This window comes from Limulus polyphemus, unplaced genomic scaffold (assembly GCF_000517525.1).
Source record: "Limulus polyphemus unplaced genomic scaffold, Limulus_polyphemus-2.1.2 Scaffold1203, whole genome shotgun sequence".
NCBI classification, from domain to species: Eukaryota; Metazoa; Arthropoda; class Merostomata; order Xiphosura; family Limulidae; genus Limulus; species Limulus polyphemus.
Genome location: NW_013666813.1, coordinates 168,286 through 190,369, shown reverse-complemented (window position 1 = coordinate 190,369; position 22,084 = coordinate 168,286).

The window sequence follows — 22,084 nt, the reverse complement described above, 5'->3', positions numbered from 1 at the left end:
AACCAACAGTGTAATTTGGTATCCTTTTTCTCTATATTAATGCTGCGGCTTCTGGTAGTGACGTGTGACATTTCAAAAAACATTGGTTGTGTTAGCAAGTTTGTTTTGTCTGTTTAAATTATTAAATTAAAGATATTTTTGATATCTTTTGTAGTAGCGTAATAAGGTGATTCTTTTAAATGGATTCCCAAATTAGTTCAGTTGAAGCAAGAGCAGAATGCCAATCCTACCATTACAAATAGAGAGAAGTATTATAAATTGCAACTTACAAAATATTAACCAGGTGTCTGATGTAATGTGTTCATTGCCTCTGTTTTTTGTTGCTTTTTTTTTTCAATCTCTTTTCGAAGTGCAATATCATGTGAAGATACAGATTTCTTTCCCAGTTTATAATTTGTATCGTGAAACCAGTTTTCTCTTTTTCAAAATAATGGCATAAAAAAACCCGCAGTGTTCAAAGGCTTCAATACACCGATCAAGCTCCTCCATTATCTATTATTACCTCCAAGAGTGACCCATAAACAAGCCGCATAAGGCCCATGGTACCTGAACACGTATGCTAAGATTAATCACTCTAGCTTGTGAATGAAGTATGAACACAGTTTCAAACATAGCGCCCCTAGAATTTCAAATGAGAGGTGGGGTTTCAGAAACATAAAAATCTGATGCCAAATTAGGGATGAGCGACCATGAAAACCTACTCCGAAACCTTTATCATGCTGGATGACGTTAAGCCCCATTAGTACTTTCTCGGTAAGCTACGCCATAAAGATAAGGGCGGTTTCCCACCAATATGGTCCCGCTAGCTCCAAAACTGCAAGAGTAGTTTGCGGACAAACAAACAAACAAATTCATACACAACTTAAATTAATATAGAACAGATATATACTTAAATAACCAACTGCATTGCAAGAAAAGCTAGTGATTTTGCTATAATATTAACTTGAACTAGACATGGCCTAATAGTCAACATGCTCGAACTGTGAAACCGAGAGTTTTATGGTTCACGATCTGTTGCCGCCAAAACGCAATCCGACTTTGGAACTGTCGGGCCATATAATAATGAAGGTCAAATCCCACTATTTGGTCAGACAAGAGCAGCCCAAGGGTTAAACGGAAGGTGCTTTTGACTATCTTGCCTTACACCAGTCTATCAGTTAAACATTAGAAAGGGCTATACACAGATAGCCTCTGTGTAGTTTTGTGCGAAAGTTCTACAAAGCAAACAAACTTTTCCTTTTTAACACCGCGGCATAACGGCTCATAGAACGGCTTTGAGTTTTTTTTTTTTGTTTTTTTTTTTCTCAAGTACAAACGTTTAGCTCGTAGTTCCGTCATCTCTTGACCGATTTGAGATCTAATTACAGTTTTGAACTCAGGAGGTCAAACCCTTTCGATTGATTTGTTTGACCACGCCCAAGTTCTCAGACTAAGTTACTCTAATCCTGCCTAAAATAATTTCAATTTGAAGGTAGGCTGGTAAGGATCCTGATGAGTAATAAAAATCGAATCGGGTACACGCGTTTCACGCTTGGTATTGCTGGCGCACAAAAATATAGCTAATACAAAGGGGGGATAAAAACGTCTCATAGATAAATTTACTCCAATCCTGTCTAAAAGATTTCCAAGTGCCGCGGCTGTTGAGGTTTCCCTCTTATTTTCTTAAAAAAAAAACTTTCGTTCTTCAGGCGCACAAACTGGTGACTATTTTTTCCTCTCTTTTTTCCGGCGCTGTTACAGTGTGTTTATAATTCGTGTAGCACGTTATCTGCTGTAATACCATTATTACGCAAAAGCTGAAAATTTATAAAATTTCTATCTTCACAAATGTGGTTTTCCCACTAACAATTGTAATGCCTTTCTAACATCGAATAGAGGAGAACAAAGTATAGTATCTTAAAATCTTACAGGCCTTGGCTAATCTGATGATAAGCTTTGAAATGTATTTTTGATACTTAAATGGGCATACTTTTATGGTTGTCAGTATGATCGAAAATGACGGACAATAATTAAAAAAAAAACTTTCATAAATTGCGTAATTAAATTACAAAAACAACTAACTTTTCCACCAACTTTTCCCCCCGATGTAAAAATGGTAAGTCTACGGACTTACAATGCTAACATCATGGGTTCGATTCCCTGTGGTGTACGTAGCAATGTGGCTTTTCTTTCAAACAAACAAGTTCAACAACTTCGCATATGCTAGAAAATAATATTTGAAATTATTCATTTAATTATTTGTCATCAAATAACTATCGAATAACCTTAGAATATATACTTAGAATAAGTATATATTAATAACCTTAAAATATTCTAATAACCTTAGAATATTAAAAATAACCATATTATTCGATTATACACACACATTGCGTATTTCATGTGTATCTAATAATATTTTCAATTCATAATGGCCCAAGTTTAATAAAACAATAGTAGTCAAATATAATAATAGGTGTCCACATAGGTGTGTGTGTGTATCACAATAGACATCTCAGTTTTGGTATATATATATATATATAGATAGATAGATTTACAGATAGACACACTTGGGGAAAGAGTTTTGATCTTTTGTGCTGATGGTGATCATGTGAAAATGTGTTATTAGTAACTGTCCTACTTTACTACTTTAAACCCAGAGGCTGTCTGTGAAGTAATTATTGTTCATTCACGTGAACTATTGTATCTCTGATCTAACCGATAACGACTTCTTCCCTCGCAATTACAAGACACGAGATGGTGCCACTACAAATCGTGCGCGTGCAAGCTTTTCACTTGGCTCGTGGGTACGTTCTGCCAGTAACAGACTTGGGCCTTTTCTCAGGATGGTTGAACCGTTGCCGAAGGGAAGATTCAAAACTGTCGTGTTTGTCATTGTGTTTCTCTCGGAATATGCCCTATTTTACAGAAGAATGAACAGATATTCACAAAGAACACCAGCTTACATGGACATTTTAAACGGTTATATTTACACTCGCTAATATGTCGCATTAACATAATTTAAAGAGTTATACAGAACATAATCATTGTCCTGGAGACAGCGAGGATGAAATAATACTAGACTTGCAAACAAAGTTTACACAATTAAACTAGCCTATAAGTATGTGAAGTTAAGACTTGCGTTCTTTCTCAGATCTTACTGGAACACTGTTACATGAATGTGTTTAATGTTAGTAGATTTGGACAAAGGTTTTATCGATGTTTCAAAAACGTTGAAAGGTGGGTGTCTCACACGAAAAGATTAGTTTGGTGAAATTACGCTAAAGATAAAACCGCTTGTTTTTTATATTAAGTGGCATGCCAAATGTTAAGGTGGGAATATTCTGGTTTTTTCTTTGAGTAATTGTAGCACAGACTTTTATTTTTTAGTAATAACCACATAGTTTGAATAGTTGAAAACTGTTTTAGCTTTGTAGGTGAAAAAACTTTGTATTCCTTTATTTCATCAAAGTCTGGATAGGATTAGAGTAGTCGCGGATGTTTGGGAGGTTGAGAAGTTAAAACTTGCTTCACTAGCAGTCTGTAGCAAGTTATCCATTTATCTGAATTAGTCAGATCCCCCCACGTTTTGTTATCTCACTGGATTCGAGGTCGAATAAAAAAAGGTGCAGATGTTTGGGAGGTTGAGAAGTTAAAACTTGCTTCACTAGCAGTATATAGCAAATTAACCATTAATCTGAATTAGTCAGATCCCCCACGTTTTGTTATCTCACTGGATTCGAGGTCGAATAAAAATAGGTGCAGTGTTTGGGAGGTTGAGAAGTTAAAACTTGCTTCACTAGCAGTCTGTAGTAAGTTATCCATTTATCTGAATTAGTCAGATCCCCCACGTTTTGTTATCTCACTGGATTCGAGGTCGAATAAAAAAAGGTGCAGATGTTTGGGAGGTTGAGAAGTTAAAACTTGCTTCACTAGCAGTCTGTAGTAAGTTATCCATTTATCTGAATTAGTCAGATCCCCCACGTTTTGTTATCTCACTGGATTCGAGGTCGAATAAAAAAAAGGTGCAGATGTTTGGGATGTTTAGAAGTTAAAACTCGCTCAACTAGCAGTATATAGCAAATTAACCATTAAATTAAGTGAGTTGACAAGACCATCCGAATCAGGAAAGAACCAGATGTTGGAGTAGTCCAACTTCCCGTCGCCTTTATAAAAGTCTATACGTATCTTTATAGCAACGTGTTTTAATAAAAACAACTCATTAGTGTTATAATCTGAACATTTAATTCAGTTAAGGTTCTTTACAACCTGAGCGAGGTGTGTAATATTTTAAATTACTATAGAAGCCATGGCCAGTAAGTTAGGTTGTAATATCTTTCATAATTTGTTACGTTGTGGTCTGTTCAGTAAGTAAACTAAACAATAACAAAGAATATATAAGAGCCTTATCCTGGGGGGGGAAAAGGTTTATCGTTACTCAAAGCTTACAGTTACCACATGAGCTATATTCATGGGTTTGTATGGAAACAGATCGGTGTTAAATTTGTTATAGAAATTAACGTAGACTTCAGAAGTTTTATAGACTTGATGTATTTTTTCAAACATCATGAAAAAAGTGTAGTAGCTACTATATAGCTACTATACTCACCGTTCCGTAATTAGTATAGAAAATATTGGGTATACTCACGTAATTTTTCAAAATTTTCATGAAATGTATTCTTAATCACGTTCGTGTTGATCGGGTGTCTCAAAGTCGTAAACATATACTAATCACTTTACGCAGGCGAAGTTTACATACAGCGTCCTAATTCTCAAGCTTAATTAACATATATGTAAGCTTATTGGCCCTAACCGTGTAACCTGTAGACTTATGGGATACTCAGCAAAGACATCGGTTTTCTCTCTATTTTTTTTTCGTTGTCTTCCGGTGGGTCATCACTAAATTTAAGGACTTACCAAGCTAAAATCCAAGGCTCAATTCCCCGCGATAGACACAGTGCAGATAGCCCATTGCGTAGCTTTGCACTAAGAAAACAACGATAGTAACCCTCTCTCTTTTGTTTCGTTCAGTTGCTGTTTATTCACTTGTCCACGACTCCAGCACCTACAAGGTAGTTACACAGATTAGAAACCGGTCAGGAACTTGTAGCGTTATAGGCATTAGTGTAAATAAGGATTGTGTTTTGTTCGCTTGTTTCCTTTGGAATTTTTTTTATTTATTTAGTTCAAGTATTAGACGTGTTTGGAAGTACTGGGTAGTGACTGTTTTTGGTGTCATAACATTAAACGGTAATTACATGCATGAAATATAAAATTGGAGTTTAACATTATCTTACTACTCAAATGGTTATAATGATTCTAGGCTGTCAACTAGTAAATTGTCATAATATATTTTAAGTTTGGATTCCGTACATACAAAAAAATATAAATTCTGTAATATAGATGAACGTTTAATCAAAGATTCCACTAAATTAAATAAATTTCAAGATACTTTTCGTAGGGTTTGAATCTCATTGTCAGTATGTGTAGTGTATGAATTTTTTTAAGACTGATTTCGCTTAATCCAATTAGTTAGAGAAAAGAAGAAAAGAAAAATGTTTGTGCTCAAAAAGATATCTGTTTACAATATTTGTGCCTGAAACGACAACTAAGAAGTAATCTTTATCAGTTCTAAGGTCCCAAGATACTTATGAAACAATCTTAGATCAGGGCAACAATAAAACTGTATGTCAATTCAAGGTATTGAAACTAGAGCGTTGAAAACTCCTTGATCAAATCAAAATCTTTGACCTGAATAATGCACGCTAATTCTTGGTTCTTAAAAACCAGCGAAGAGCGGATGACCAACTAACGGTTTTTATATTAAACTAATAAAATCTGCTACTTAGTTAATGGCTCTTAGGCTAGAAGAAGGAAAATCCTCCAATAAAGGTTGTTTGGTAAAAGAATAATAACAATGATTATTTGTCGTCCTCCTAAAAGCTTTTATAGGAAAATAAAAGCACACTACAAGAGTTTAAAGTAAACCTATGTTTTAAAATGGGTATCGGATGTGGAATAGGACTATATGTTTGGTAGATACACGAAGCTAAGCCTTAAGATTTAGTTTTGTACACGAACAGCCATGTTGGAAAATGTCGTTCTGCTATAGGTGCAGCCATATTAAATTATGGACTTCCACCTAGCTCCTTTCACCACCTGGTGGTAGAGTAAGTTCAGATCTGACTGGTGACGACGTTACTGCTGACTTGTATGAACCAGTGTTTATGATAAGTCAACATGGTCTAGCCTTTTGTAAAACTATGATGTAATTAGGGTGTGTTTGTGGTAAAGAACACTGACTTATTTCATATAAATACAAAATATATAAGAAAATAACTTAGTGACTGCACGACAGTTTCGGTTTCAAAACATAGTCGCCCTATGAAATAGATTTTCTCTGATATTTTTTGTATCAGTCTTTCGCCTCGTTTAATAAGATTTCAAAGCACAGATACTTTGGGTATAAAATAAAACCAATTTACTATATGGTGAGGTTTGCAAAGCTTTCATCCACGCTGGGGACCCAAGCTTAGAGTTTCAAAAGCTTTTGTCCACCCCAGAGACATTCATAAGCCTTCTATTCACAAATACACACACGCGCGCGCATTTCAGCTAATTCTTATCTATTTGTTTTCTATTATTATATACATTTTGGGCTCTTATTTTTTTGCTGAGATACTAACTATGTACATGCATTTAACTGAACATTTTTACTCGAGTCACTTATAATATTTACATTATTATTTGGTACAACATGAATACATGATTATTAGTTAAATTTTCGATCCTCAGTTTATTCAGCAGAGATTTTCCTTGCTTCAGACAACTTCAGCAGTTTTCAGGCCATTACATCCATTCTAAGAACACATGAGGGAAAGCAAATAAGAAAAATATTTTATAACATTCAAACCACACTACATCTTCATCTATTTATTTCTATGCCTGAATTGCTAATAACATGTATTTAGTTGAAGATTTTCTTCTGTAAAACATTTTCCTAACTGTTGGCAACAGTTGTTGTATACTCTTTTGTTTAGTTTTTTTAAAGTTTTCTCCGAGGTACTGGCTTATCAATCACTGTGGTTTGTTATCATTAGCCGATATTTGTAGATGTACGTCAGACCAAAGAATGTTTTTTTCTAAGGGACAGTTTGTCTCTAGTAGTTAGTTTTGTATTACATTTATTCTGAGTTTTCTCCGAGGTACTGGCTTATCAATCACTGTGGTTTGTTATCATTAGCCGATATTTGTAGATGTACGTCAGACCAAAGAATGTTTTTTTCTAAGGGACAGTTTGTCTCTAGTAGTTAGTTTTGTATTACATTTATTCTAAGACTCATGACATTCATCAGCTTTAATTTTTTTTTAGATTACCACTGTTCAATGACATCTCCTTTCTCAGAATGTTGCTTTTGGTGGAACTGTTTTCAATCTCATCCTTAATGTATGTTTCTTCCTCTTCTTTCATTATACTCACCATTTCGTGTGTTTCATACTTATAGTTTAAAGTATGCCATACATACTATACAACTTTGTATGATTATAGCCAAATGTGCTTTACTTAGATCACCCTCAAATGACCAAACAGAAGGGTAAATGTACCTTTTTTATACTTCAAGCATTGGCGACCAAGAACAATGTGGGTCGCTCATGACACAAAGCACTGCCAATGACATTTTAATTTCCCATTAGTATCTTTATTAAGTAGTTTCCCGGTGGATCAGCAGTAAGTTTACGAAGTTGTAATGCTAAAATCCATGGATAGATTCTCCGCGACAGAATAACGCAGACAGCTCATTGTAGTTTGGCGCTAAAACAATAACTTTGTTACGTAATGAAATCTGTAATCTAAAACACGACATTGATGATTTACATAACAGCAGTAAAGAGCACTATTGTATTCCAATGTGCATGATCCATTAATAACTTTGTTACGTAATGAAATCTGTAATCTAAAACACGACATTGATGATTTACATAACAGCAGTAAAGAGCACTATTGTATTCCAATGTGCATGATCCATTAATAACTCGTCGGAGTTGCATACAAGTTTATTCAAACACAAAAAGCTGCGTTTTTTTGTAATCATTAAAAAGGGACCTACCTTTGAACAGTTAGATCATTTTACATTCTTGTGGTATATTTCGATTTGCTTTTGTCCAGGGCTACTCGGGAGTAACGGAATTCCCCGAAACCGATATAGCTCAGTGACAAGTGGTGAATAGAATGGCAGATTGGGCATTATATTTATTTTGAGTGCCTTAAACATAGTTTCTGATGCATAGTTTAGAAGAATAAATTATTAGCATTAACGCTACATGTTCTTCAAATCCTATTTACGTATAATAGTAGAAAATACTGTTTTACCTTCTGTAAAGTGGTTTACTTTAACAGTAATATCACACACAAACAAGGTTGATAGATAATAAGTGCAGGGTTGAGTTCATTTTTATTAAAACTATTTTAGTATGCAAATCAACAAATCAAGTGACAATCACAGCTGATATAAAATCGCGGTGGAACGGAATGTTCCAGAACTAAATTTTGACATTGTTTGATGCATCATCTGTAGTTTGGTGCTCCCGAAAATTGGTTATAACCATGCTTTTTCATCAGGAATTTACAATTCCTAAGACGTAGGTATCCATTGCAGTTCATGACATTGGAAAACAAAGGAATAAGAAACGACTGGGAGCACCATCACCATCTTGTAAAAGGCCAGCCATGTTAAGGAAAGAGCGGTGTATTGTAACAGACGAGCAAAGATATCAATGACAAAAGTCGATTACACGTGCAGGCAACAGTCTGAAAACGAGGCCATGAGGGTATGGGCTCACCAAAGTAAGGCTTCCAGTCACACCTACCGTTCAATAGTGGAATTAATCAAACAGCTGGAGGACAAAAAAGGGTATCCATGCTATTCCAGACGAAAACATACCGGTAACGTTGCCATACTTTTTGTACGATTGGGCTGATGAAATGGGCACTGGGAAACCGGCATCCTTGTACGCTACGTGGATTATGCGATAAAACATAACAAACAAACTATTGCCTTTAACCCAATATATTAAGTGGGACTGACTGTCACTGTTATAACGCTCACATAGCTGAAAGCGTAAAGAGTATTTAATAGTACTATGTCTCGAATAAAAGACCCTTGGATTCTTCATCTGATACGCTAACCATTATGCAACATCCAAGTATTTTCTTTTGTTCTTTTTTGATGAGGCAAATTAATTAGGCCAGTTTTGTGCCTTCTAATAGGTAGTTGTTTTTTGGAGATGATTAGTTATCACCGGTTTTATCTCGCTTACTAGGTTATTTTTGTTTTGGCAGAATGTTAGTTCAGCACGTGCGCAATTAATTGATACTAATTTTTGTTTTTGAGAGAATGAAAATTGGCCACAGTTTTGTTCTGTTTAATGAATAGTGTTTTTTTTTGTTTGTTTTTTTTTGAGAGAGAGAGAATAGTTAATTAACACTATTTTGTCCCGTGTTAATTTTTGGTTTTGTGGAGAATTATCTACTTCAGGTAGTGGGTGCTTTCAACTGGTTACTCCTCACTCATCTGCAATTCAAAATTAGGTTTGGCCATACCAAAACCATACCTGATCTTTGACCTCGCCGTTGACTCCGTTGAGCATATAAGGTGCCGTTTTGATGAATAAACAAACAAAAATAGCTGTTCATTATATGCAAGTTAACTGGACTGACATGTAATTCTCCAAACAACCACCCAGTGAATAAGATAAATATGGCCTGTCTTATCAACCCATGTATTAATTTAATCAGTGAGACACATTTGGGTTAACTTCCCCCCAACATTTCCAACCTTAAACAAGACAAATTCAGGTTAATTTCTCACGATCTTTATAAGTCAAAAGACTGTGATATAAGTAAGACACGAGAAGTGGGAGCTAGTACCGTTATAGCTACATTGATCCTTGCTGAGAGATAATATGTAAGTTTAGTATGCGGCTCTATACCTCAGGCAGTGGGTAAACATATCTTTTACTTGTTTCATTTTACATGACTTTCAAATGTCTCAATATGTAAGCGTGTTTTTTTTACCATTTTTTGAAGCCAATTTACCTTTCGTTCACACAACTTATTATGAAATTCTTATTGATACGACAGTGAATATGGATGCACGACATCATCAGTAAACATTTAAAACTAAAATTTATGATAGAGTAACTTGTATTACTATAGTTTTTTTTTAATGAAGTCGTTATGTTAGTAAATCAAACGCATAGATAGATGAACGAAGATTTTCACAGAATGAATATCTTCCCGTAAAACCTGGAAATAAACAATTCGGATAAATAATTGGGGTTAAAATACAACTTTTACAAATACAACTATCATTTCTAAATGACAACTTTTGTTTGGCAGTATATATACCGTATTACAGAGAAGTTAGGCTAAGAAAGCACACATCTGAAAATGTGGATTTTGTGATCCTCATCCCAGCACGCTAGCCACTAGATTCTAGACCACTCCATAAGCTGAAAACTAATGGATTTTCCAAGCCTAACTTCTCTGTAATGCGGTATGTACTGCCTGACGAACGGTGTATGCCCGACACGTGGCAAAAATAAAGTTTTCATTTAGACGTATGTGTTAACCTGTTTTCTAAGTGAAAGTTTTAACAGGTTGCTGTATGCTATGGGTTTTCACTGTAAATTAATCATCTTGTATAAACAACTCAAATAGCACGAACTTTTTGAAGAACGTGTATTAGCTACTGTATTCTGATAGAGTAGGAACTGCATGAAAGTTTTCTAGTTTCAAGACGTTTTGATGAACTAATAAAGTGGCTCATGTAGCATTTAAGTTTTTGGTTTCATTTATATAGAATATTTTTATATATATATATGTGTGTGTGTGTGTGTACATCGGTTTTTTATTTATAAATTTTCTAAAGTTAGTTTTGCCCTGGGATAGAGAGAAAATAGTCTATTTCGATTTATGTAAATTTAATGGTAAAAGGGAATAAAATTGTAGAGATTTGATGAGGTAAAAACCTTCAGTGGTAAAGGTGTCTGTTAAGTATAATTAAGTTCTGTAACTAGCCTTACAGTGATTAGCTCAGTCGCATATAATACACACGTACACGCACGCTTAGTTTCTTCAAATCTAGCAGGTTCGTTCTTGCGTCTTCTAGTTTTAAGATGACGTGTTCTATATGATACAAATAATTCAACATTTTCACGATCATCACGGCGAATAATTGCGGATGATTTGAACCATTTCCAGTTTACAGGGTCAATTTTATTGGAGAGTTTCTTTTTGCTAAAATATATTTTCAGAAGTGCTATAAACGTTAATCATAACTACTCGTGTTTCTTGGGGCTTGTTTATGTTACGACAGCGGAAGTCACGTGACGCTAGTAACACGTCATGAGATTCTCGAAGGATCTTGACTTTTCCTGGCAACTCTAGTCTTTTGTAGGCGCCCTCTATTTTAGTATATAATCACGGCAAATAAAGCGGAGAAATAATAGCAGATAGAGAGATATAGAGACAGATAATTGAGTCAAGCAGCGGTAGTGACCGTAAGTAAAGTGTGTGAATCGTTGTGAATTTTAGCGTGTGTTGAAGTGAAAGTGACTGTGGAAATTTTGCGCGGTACAAAGTTGCATTGAGAAAGAATAAACTAGTTTTATTTAAAGAAAAGACTTGTATCGCTGAAGTTCCTCGGGAAGAACTTGCACCGGAAATTAACAAACGACCAGAGACGTAACATTTAGTTTACCTGAAAGTTATATGTATTGTTTTTAACAATGTCGCTTTCGACTCTCAGAATTTGGTACGTTTGATTCGTTGTGGCAAAAGGTTTTATTATTACAATCGGGGAATATAATTTGATATGAAATTTTGAGATAAGACAAATAATGAATTATGTTTTTATCCAAGAGGTCGCCACTGCCAAGTTTTAAGTATAAGTTTTTTTATTATAAAATATATATAAAACAAATTAAACTGGAAAAGGGAACAATTTTCTGACGACAGTGTGAGACATGCTATAGGTATTTCAACTAGAATATTAAAACGGTTGAGTAGAAATAAATTTTCCTCAGTTATTTTCTCGTAGTTTTTTCTTCCAGGAAGCATCTGTATTTTTTGGTTCATTTTGTTGATACAATGATACAAATTATAAATGTAAAGTATTATAATTTTGTTATAAATCGCTGAGCAAAATATTATGCAAAACTTTAATGTTCACGAATTCCTGAAAAATAGCTTAGATGTTATTTAGAGAAATAGTAATTTATTGTGGGTGTAATGGAGCTCGCTATTTAGAGGGGGGAGAGGGAGTCCAAGGCTTTGAATGTGTTGTGGCTTTGAGAAACCGGTGAGCTTAGAAATACACACGTGTTGTAGTGCGAGTTCCCGTTTTTTTATTATTATTATTATTCACAAGATAGCTACTATTAAGGATGTACTGAAAATATCATTGCGGAAACTTTTCAGTATTTCTGAAACTTCTGCCTATCGTTGTGGGTAATGGTGTTTTCGCTTCCATATTACATTTTTCCCGGGAACAAAGCTTATCTCTGCGGGACCGCCTGGCTAACGATGTCTCTGGAGAGGCTGAAGCGTCCTGTAATAAGAAGAAGCAGTACAGCCGTTTTGTTCCGAACTGGCCCGAGGCAGAATGCCGTTTTTTCCTGCGTGCTTTATTGGGTCGTTCGGCGATGAAACTGTGTAAGGTGGTATATCATCTTCATTCCAATGTACTTTTTACTGACTTAGGGTGGTAGAGAGGGGGGGGGGGGGTTCTTCTCTTTATTTTTTTTTTCCGCTGAAAGTTCAGGTTGCCGCTTTTATAATGTACATTTTACCGTATTTGATGAATATGCTGTCATTTCTTGTAACAGGTTTTCAAACAAATATATATCTTAAGAAATAGGGCTCGGGCGCCATGTATACGGTTTTATCTCCTTGTCATTTCCTTTCTTTTTTGATATAAAAAAATCATTTTTCATGCTTCATGAGCCACATTCATAAACCCTACTTTGCATTTATCAACTGAATTATCGAGTGATAAGAGAAACGAAAGCTCTAAAGAGAGAGTTGTTTCTATACATATTATATTGTATAGGTTGTTCGTGTATAACAGTATTGAAACAATAAAGTTGAACTATTTTAAATAGATTTTAATGTGATTAAAGAATTAACGTCGTCTATAATAAGAAAAGTTATCATAGATAAAGCAAGAATGTTGCAATTTGCTGATATTACAATAAACTAACTTCCATCAACGACAACTACTGGAAAGACTTAGAATAAATGGAAACCCTCTGCGTTTTTTTTTTTTTTTGGCAAGAATATTTAAGAAAATGGAAAGTTGAATAAAATCAAAATATATCAAACGAAACTCTTCTTATTCAAAAAGATGTTTTTATTCTTATCTTAACTGATATTTACACCTATTTAACACCCTGAACCACGTGCATTTATCATCCAACACTTTTAAACCAAGCATTTCAATTTAATACATTAAACCATAAGACGGATATTTCTAAATGATTATCGTTTTCTAATACACGGTTTGTTGCTATCCATATTCTTCTGTTAAACATTCCTTACGTTTGATATTAAGATAATGACGTTGATAATGTGTTTTACGCGCCAATTTCACGAGGACCCCCCCCCCCCCCCAGTGGCACAGCGGTATGTCTGTAGTTACAAATAAACAAACCCCAGATAACCTTTCTCTTCAAGTGTTATTGTTAAAGTTGCAACAATATTCGTTTGTACGATTTATTTTACATAAGCATTATCGAAATATAATTAGAAGTTGTGTTGTCTTACTTTTCAACCTCTACGAAGAAATGAAAGCACGAAAAAATGAAAAACAAAAATAAGAATGTCATTAATAATACAATTAACACAAAAATAAATTTTGAAGTGGAACATTCGAAAGTAACGGATTAATAAACTCGTTATAAAAACAAGTTAACTGCAGATCTTTATCTACGTGGATTGCTTTTAATTTGTCCATTGAGGCTCGAAATCAGAAGTGTAAAAATAGCATTTAGAGCCATCTTTTGTTTCCCGTAAGTCGTTGACCAATAAGCTGGCCCGGCATGGCTCGACTCACACCAAACATGCTCGACCTTTCAGCCGTGGGGCGTTATAATGTGATGGTCAATCCCACTATTCGTTGGTAAAAGAGAAGCCCAAGAGTTGGCGGGGGGTGGTAATGACTAGCTGCCTTCCCTCTAGTCTTAGACTGCTAAATTAGGGACGGTTAGCGCAGATAGCCCTCGTGTAGCTTTGTGCGAAATCCATAACAAACAAACAAACCAATAATCTTTCTATTCAATACAAGAAGTAATCATTTGAGCTAGATGATGAGAGACGAAAGATTATAAGAAACGTTATTTAAATATTATTACGCAGTATAATACTTTAAAAGTTACAGTTTAAAAGCCAAAAGTCGGCGAAATATTAGGAAACCAAAAGGCCTAATTTTTTTATAGAAAAAAGTTGATTGTAAATGTTATTTTTTCCCACAATCACCTTAAGTTGCCCCTAGCAACTCGAAGTCAGAAGCATGTAAAAAAATATTTTTTTTCCCTGTTTCGCACCCTAGGTTTCCTCTTGGTTGATTTCCACCAATCTCAAAGGTGCCACATGTTTATTCCAGATGAGGGCAACTAAGATCTGGTGACCAATTATCTCGGTGGTGATTATGTAGCACTTATCTACCTATGACTGTCTCTTGAGGTATCTTTTAAGCAATTACCTGTGTTGTTGGTGTCATTGAGGTCATTGTGGAGTGGGGATGTCCTAATTAAAAAGTGTAGTGGAATGATGACTTTATACTGTAAGACCGTAGTGCAGGATTTTGCTTCTGAATATTATTGGTGCTCTGCGATTCTGCTGAGGATCGTGAGATATAATAAGGTTTTTATGGAGGTGGCAGAAGCACTTCCCGTGACAAGTTTTAAAATATAATTGAAATCTTATCTAGCTGTATGTGGCTGGTGAAGCTGAGTTGCCTGTTAAAGACTACACCCTATCTACTTCAGTGTTTCTTTCAGAGGAACGGTATTGACCACAAGGATGGTTATGGTTTGTCTTTATCATCAGTATTAAGTGTGCAGGTGTAGCTGTGGCTTTGACAAGCTTATGACCACTTTTTGTCATTTTTGAAGCTTTGCTATAGTTTAGAGCTTCTGATGTACATTAGAATGTTGTCAGCAAAGATTAGCATATATCATGTTGTTGGGCTGTCAAGGCAAGCTAGATTCATAGTTTAGATGGCAAAGAGGACTGGTAAAGAGGTGATTTAGTCTGATTGCCAGTTTCCATGCTTCATGATGCATTTGCTGGTTGTTAGTGCAACTACAACTTATCTTACACACGTTACACACATATCTATTCTGAGCATTTGGTCAGCTTCAAAGCTTTTCCAGACATCAACTACGAATTCAGATTTCTTCTTCCACTACAATAACCACCTCACGATGAGAGTAGCAATAGTTGAATGTGTCAGACAATCCTTTTAGCTACAGCATTCTGTGTTCTTCCAAAATATGTTCTGTGGGACAGTTAATTGGTGGCTTTTAAAGGAAAACTAATCATTCAGGGGTTTGTTTGAGTAAGGATATCGTATAGGCATTTGTCCATATTTCAGGGATGCTACCTGTTGCCAGACTGTGTTCATACTCTGAAACTAGCTTCAACAATATTTCGGTGTTTAAGCTTTAGTTTCCTTTTTCTTCTTCTCCTCCCCCTGTTGTTCATTGGAATTCCCTTGCAGAGTGCATGAGACTGGCACCTGTCGGGGCGATATATTTTATAAAATGCTGTTTTCAGGCAACACCTTAACCACTCGCTGATCAGGATTCCTGTTCCTATCCTTGTTTACCCTAACAATGCTAGCAGACCAATAGCCTATTAGAAGGAGCTTCCATACTTGAGGTGGGCGCTCACTGGTCAATAGGGTATAAAGATATTATTCAACCTTACAGAAGGTTTTCTGATGAAGGACCTTATGACAATAAGCCATGTTTATATCTGGTAACTAGAAATTCCGTATTATTTTTACCTTCTAGTAACAGAGTATAGTGAAGTGTCCTTTTTGTATGACGATCTGTTAACCTACCAAATGGAACTGTCTGAGCTTGTAGATCTAAACTGCGTTGGCCATTAATTCCACAGTATAGAGATTCGTCTACTCTAATTTTGCACACAACTCTGCTCCAGGTAGTTTAAGACTGGGACTGGTCTTACCAATATTAGTTCCTGTCTCAGACTTGATGCATTGTACATGTACTAAAACTAAACTCAAACTAACTCTAAATATTAGATCTATAATTAATCCAGTGTTAGTACTATACTGTACAGTTCAACTTAAAGAAACTAACTGTAATTGAAACTAAACACTAGATTTATAACTAACACATAGTAACATTGTACTTATACCTAAAACTGAATATTTTGTAGCTCTGTGTGTAACCAAACTAAACATGAACTATATACTTGAAATTCAAATATGGTGCATCTACTTCAGCTACATAGTTGGTAATTTTGAAAATGCTTAAACTGAACACAAGGTACATTGCTATTATACTTATGAGTTAGCAGTTCGTAACAGTGTAATTTAAATCCACATCCAATAACGTGGTAAGTTAGTTGTAACTATGGAGTAAAACCTCAACAATTTAATTTACACCATTTAAAGAGATTTAAATTATTCTCTTTTTCTCGTTCCATTCTTTCTTTCCCTCTCCTATTTTTACTATCTTTCAATTTTTCAGTTCACATATATTCCGTATCATAAGCTATCCCACTTAGCTAATCGCTATGATTCACTACCCTTGTTTAGTCTGTATTCTAGCTCAGGCCTAAGCATAGTTTGAAGTTGAAGTAGGACTAACAAATATTGTTGGCTACTGTGGGATATGCAAATATCACATATCTCACTCTTCTTTAGTATAAAGTAGTTGTAGTGAATAGTTCCAGGTTAAAGCTCGTAGAATCTGGATTAGAGCATCGTTAGTTTACCCCTATCTGTTACTCTTTCTAGATAAATAAATCAAGGGTTCTATCTGCCGTTTCACGGTATAGTTGTATTGAACCCAATACCATGTTGATTTACGACTGTCACTCGAAGTAGAGATGTTCTTCTAGTGATCTAGTTTTGTGGTTGGTCAGCTAAAGAGAGAATGTGGATTATGAGATCAATTTTGGTACTATCAGTGAGGTTAGTATTTGCCACTGAAGGAGCCAAGACATGTAATAAATATATCTTCTTTGTTTTTATCTTCGAAACGCTTGTGTTTATACTTTTAGTATTCTTATGATTCAGTTACAGCTTTCCTTTCAATATGCATAATCGTCCTTTGTTCTAGATATCGTCCTATAAATATTAATAAAGCGTGTATTTTATCGCCTTCATATAACTCTTTTTATTAACTCAACCGTGACAAATCCTCAAGCACACTAAATCCACAAACTTCTCGTTGCTGTGGAGGTCAACTATTCCAAACCTTGAAATACATCTTTACACACTATATGTAACACATATAACCCTATTTTCAATTTTAAATTTATCTTTAACATTTTCGAGGACTTCATTATGAGAACTTGCAGTAAGTTTAACTGCCTTTTTATGAACATTTATAACTTCTTTGCAAATATTATCACTTTCAGTTGTTATGTATATTAATGAATAATTCGAGTTTACTAACAAAGTGAACTCCCGTTTTTCGAACTTGTTTATTCTCTTTCAATAACTAAACCCACTGCTTAAAATTTCCAAAAATAACGTGAAGTTTGCGTGCTTGTAACAACGAAGCCGGCGAATTCCTTAAAAGAACAATTTTTAAACGATACTTTTTGATTCTATGTTCAGGAAATTAACATATTTTGTATTCTCTGTTACATTCGTACGTTAAGTTTCAAATGGAACAGTAGTGTTAAAGATTTTTTGCTTAATAAGAGATATATAGTTAATTCTAGTGAAGCCTTTGAAGCAGTAGAAGATTGGTTTGTACATTGATAATATAAATGTGTTTCTAGTACTCATTATTGAAATTTATGTAATTGATCCAAAATAACCGTTCAGTTTATGAATAAATCTTTTGGTTTTTTGGGTAACCATTCTACATTTGAACTTTCTAAAGGACGGTTCCAAATCAAGAAATTTCGAACTGATGTCGAAATGTTTTTTTATTCCACACTGCAAAAAACGTGCAAATTTGAGATGCGGCGTCTGGATTTATCAAATCATAATTATTTGGCATTTGGTATCTGAACAGCACCTTATGCGACACATGGACTTAAGCAGCCAGGTTGGAAACCGCCAAGGTTTAGGCGTAGTCATTTAAAATTTAGAATACTGCCACTTGTATAGCTGGATCAATTGTGATTTTTTATAAAGCTCCTGCAGCTTAAAGTGGGAGGTGTATTCAGTAACACACTTACGGAATCGAACCTTTATCCACAGCCTGGCATAGGAACTACCAAATCAAGCCTAAAATAACTTTGAATTACGAGATAAAATATTTCAAGAAAATACATAATTACCAGACGGTTTCCAGTTGTTTAGTGCTAACATTGAAGAAAGGTGGAACCTTCACCACTGATATGTTTAAAGCACAACTTAGGAAATAAGGAAAAATAGTACATTATGATATTTCTAATTGTCGTAGAATAAAGAAGTAAGTACGTAAATATACAAGAAAACGCATTTTCTAATGCTATTCAAGAGCAATTAATGTTAGTTTATCACTTATTAAATGCCCCCCAGTAGCACAGCGGTATGTCTGTGGACTTACGACGCTAGAAACCGGGTTTCGATACCCGTGGTGGGCAGAGCACAGATAGCCCATCGTGTAGCTTTGTGCTTAATTCCAACCAAACCAAAACAAACTTATTAAATTTAGGCTTACACGAGCTAGCGTCTCAATTAGAATATACCTTGATTGCTTGAATGGGTCTTTAAAACTTCGTGTTTTTAAAAGTGACATGTAAAATTTCTCAAAATACCATTAGGTGGCGTAAGAAAAAATAATATTTTGATAATACTTATGTAATGTATTTTAATAGTTAATAATTTATTTCAATTCTTTCTCTGCATATCGTTGCTTAATAGGCTAACAAATAAACTTTAAAAACGGTTTATCTAAAATTTTCGCGTATAGTTACATAAGAGCTATGTACAGTTAGTTCTAGTCAATAGCAATCACTGCCAATATTTAGACTAATCGAAAAGTGGAATTTGATCGTCTCTCTTATAACGCACCTTGTCCCCACTGGCTAAGCGGTAAACCTGAGAGCTTATACTCTAAAAACCCAACTGCGATACCTGTAGTGGGCAAAGTGCAGAAATCCCATTGTGTAGCTTTATACTTACCCACAAACAAACCTTATAAAACACCACGACGTGTAAATGCGGAGCTGTTTTTATTTTTGGTAAGAGTGAAAGGAATAAAAAATATCGTAACAAAGAAATAACTGAGCGTAAAGAATAAAAGGTACAGCAAAAAAAGACCAATAATGATAAAAAATGAATCGTTAAAGTGTAAAGAACATTAATGTTCAGATCTAGAAATGTTTGTAAATGAATATATTACGATGATAAGAAATGAAACGGTTAAAGCACAATGTCATTACTGTTCAGGGCCAAAAATGTTTGTAAGAAATTCTAAAATGAAATGACCATGAATGAACTAAAATTGGCTGTACAGAAGACCAAAAACCTTGTTAAGATAAACGAAAATCATGCGTTAAATAGCAGAAGACATTCGGTGTTATAAAATTAATTAGTCTTTAGTACAGGGGTTATACACATATCAGCTGTTTCTAACTTATTCTCCAATTAGGTTGATATTTTTATGCTTTGTGGTTTTTACAATATTAAAATAGTTATTTTAAGTTAGCTACTAATATTCTAATTGAAGTTTGCCGCGTATGTTTGATACCTATGTTCATCAAACATGGTGTGCCAATTTTAGAAGACTCGAGTTTACACCTAGTGTCGACAAATGACTATTCAAACACGTGAGAGGATAAAATGAAATACCAGGAGAACGAATTCAAAAGGTGTATGCCTTAATGTATTGTCGACATCAATGTACTGGCATTGCTAGAGAGTTAAATCTCTTCAATCTACCTCGCAGTATGCCCTTATCTTTAGTAAAACAACACGCCTTCTCATTGGTCCTTTAACCCAACTCGTGCGGTCTTTGATGCTGAAGCTGATTAGAACTAGCCTCTTAACACGTTTGAACAATGCCGTTCGCGCCTACTGTGTTTAGCGGTGCTTTACGTGGACGTCACGTAAGCATTAACTCAATAATTCTAGCCTTTACAAGATCTCTATAATGCTAACAAAGCGTGAGAGCTGATGAAGAACCCCTCCACGCTGTCATACAGTGCCTTGATGCCGTCCACATCCATACGCATCTTTTTTTTCTTTCCTGGCCTCTAGGGAGACTGAATGTCAAACAAGTTTGGTGTTCTAAGACAGGATTAAAAAGTTTTTCAACTAAAAATATTGTTTCATATTTTAGTATTACATTAGATGTGTGATATCAAACAGCTCTTTATTTTATAGTTTTATTTTGACAAATTTATTAGTTTTCCATGGACGTGTACATTTAGAAGTCTAATCTAGAAACAAAAAACAAAAATTATCGGCTTATACATTTTAAATGGAGCAGCCTGCTGTCGTAGTAGGCGCTGTAGTTTAAGTTTCAAGTCAAAAGGCTTACATTATGTAATCTGCACATTTGCTTCTCATGTGCAACCGATATATTTCCTTTTGTTTATGAAGCTTATGGCAAGGAACACGAAATATAAATAATAAAGTATAGACTTTTCCAGTTAATCTGTAACTCGAATGATTTGAAAAATGACGTTACAGGCAGAGAATAGATTAACTTGGAAAGATGGCGAAGCATTTGAAACCATTAGGCCTGATATATATAATAAAAATCATGTAAACTGTAGGTGATGTTTTCTCCACGTTCTTATTATAGTTTGTCCATTTCGAATTCAAAATCAGAGGCGTGTAAAAAATAGCATTTGAGTTTTTTTTGTCTACCATAAGTCGCTGCTAAAGCTCAAAACCAATGCTAGTCAGTTGGACTGGATAATAATGACAAGAGTTATTCTGAACCTTTGCTTGTATATGCAGTATATGCTTTAAAAGTTTCTACTTTTACACACCTTTGGTTTTCTACCCCAAATGGACAAATTAAGATACAGAAAAAAACAAAACAAAAACATTTGCAGTATACGTGATATGTATTACAATTGTAGGCCTAATTAGTTTTCGGGAGCCTTTCCAGGTATGATTGACTTGTACACAATTAATACACTGTATATATTGCATGTTAGTGAAAACGTTGAGGAGGAATGAGCTAAACCAAATGATTTGTTTATGTGATACAAAAATGATACAATATGAATTTATAGCCCAAACGTTTGTTAAAAATCTATGCTACTTCTAGAAAGTGAGGGAATGTTTATTACAGTCTTGGCGTACACAATACGCTAAAGCCTAAACCACATTTTCCTAAAGTTACACCTTAACTTTTTGAGGCAACTAATGCGACAATATAATCAAATTTAACACACCTATATTTACCACCTACTTTAAACATATCTAATTAGCTAAAAATAACGATTTACGAGCTTTTTTGTACGTAATATTATGTATTATACATCATATAATTGAAGGAGATGGTGGGTAATTTTCTCAAGGACGGCATACTTTAATCAAATGTTTTGTAAAAGTTGCACCATTATGCAAATATGATATTGAAAAATGCACTTAGACATGGTTTTAAAAAATCTATTTTGCTAATTTACCTAGGATAATCGGTTTAAATCCTAATCTGACCTGCCTTTATACCGCGCTGGCTAAAAGAGAGGAAAAATAGTAATAATCAGTAAAAGTGTGGTAAATCATCTTTGATCTTCTTTAAGATATTATTATTATACTTCCTTATAATATTGTTATTTGTACTTCCTTAAGATATTGTTATTTATACTTCCTTAAGATATTGTTATTTATACTTCCTTAAGATATTGTTATTTATACTTCCTTAAGATATTGTTATTTATACTTCCTTA